Source organism: Panicum virgatum, chromosome 1K (assembly GCF_016808335.1).
Source record: "Panicum virgatum strain AP13 chromosome 1K, P.virgatum_v5, whole genome shotgun sequence".
NCBI classification, from domain to species: Eukaryota; Viridiplantae; Streptophyta; class Magnoliopsida; order Poales; family Poaceae; genus Panicum; species Panicum virgatum.
In genome coordinates, this window is record NC_053136.1 from 28,167,172 (window position 1) to 28,168,628 (window position 1,457).

The 1,457-nt window shown below is 45.7% G+C and overlaps 1 non-coding gene across 1 annotated transcript; it reads left to right on the forward strand.

Annotated features, from left to right (window-relative positions):
• On the forward strand, positions 1-107 carry LOC120658493. Its single transcript, XR_005668706.1, has one exon. It is a non-coding gene; the product is annotated as a small nucleolar RNA R71 (small nucleolar RNA).
• Positions 108-1,457: the final 1,350 nt, after the last annotated feature.

The following is a 1,457-nucleotide window of genomic DNA, read 5'->3' on the forward strand; positions in this document are numbered from 1 at the left end:
ATGCCATGATGAGGGCAGGCTAGGATGTATTCCTGCAGCCTCTCCCAAGCTTTTGGGATGGATTCCATCCCTGTCTGCTGGAAACTTGAAATTCTCCCGCTCAGGGCATTTCTTTTGCCCAGCGGGAAGAATTTTGTGAGGAATGCCTTGGTGCATTTGGTCCAGGTGTTGATATCTTTTTCTTTATAAAACCACTGTTTCGCCTTCCCCAGGAGGGAAAAGGGAAACAAACGAAGCTTGACAACGTCGGCGGCGACACCCCGTATGACAACGGTGTCGCAGAGCTCCAGAAAATTCTGCAAATGTGCATTTGCGTCCTCATTTGGCTTGCCACAGAATGGGCTAGTCTGCACCATGTTGATGAGGCTTGATTTAAGCTCGAAGTTCACGTCCCCGACATTGATGTTGGGGCCAGTGGCCACATTGTCGGTGGAGGGGACAGAGAACTCGCGGAGTCTTTTCAGCCATAGCCTCAAGAACGAGTGGTGCTTCCGAAATGGGTTCCTGTGCCAGGAGGATAGCGAGACGAGAAACGATGCGAGGTCATGCCCTTCTCTCGAGCCTCTCTGGATTATCTATGTAGTTTTCCGGCAGGGAGAAACCAGTCATACACTACCCCTGTCTTCTTTCAAATCAAAAAATAAAAGAAGACATAAAGTGACATTAGCCTGAAAGAGTAAAGACTATATCCTAAGTACAAGGCCTAAGTTAATATCAGCACAATATCTTTGTTCTTGTTGACGCTCCTTAGCGCCCCGATTTGTATACCGCAAGCGCACGGTTCGTGTAGCTTTCCCTTAGAGTATTCCCCCAAGGTTTATCAATCCGTGGATCAACAAAGAACTAGCTAAGGTTTTCCATCTAATCTAATGGATCTATCCTAACATGAAGCATTGATTGCATATAAAAGGGTAAACCTTTGACAGATATGAGTGATGTGTAAAGGTTGATCTCATCCATGAACATAGGCTTAATCATAGCAAAACCAAAGACATGACTAGGCCTATCGTCATCTAGTTGTAGTTCAAGCTAACGAGCAAATAAATCATGCATCTCAATCAAAAGCATCTTTAAACTCAAAATCTCCAATCCGATCCCTCGATACTCCGCCTACTCTATGGAGACGGCCTGTCACGGCGCCCCCCTTTTGAACGAAATACCCTAAAGCAAGTCGAACCCCCTTTGGTAGTTCCGCCATGAACCTCTAGCCACCATGACTACAAGATCATGCTAAGCGATCTATATCGATAATAGATCTAAGATGCAGCAAACCCAAAGAAAAGAACAAAATCGAAAGAGAGAACATGATCGCTAATAGATTCGGAAAACATGATTATCATTACTCACATAATAGATTCGTTTGGATCGTCACCACCGAGTACATACCATTGACGACTCCAACTAGCTCATGAACTCCACCATGGCACAACCACGCAGGGAGGCCATGGCGGCTAGGG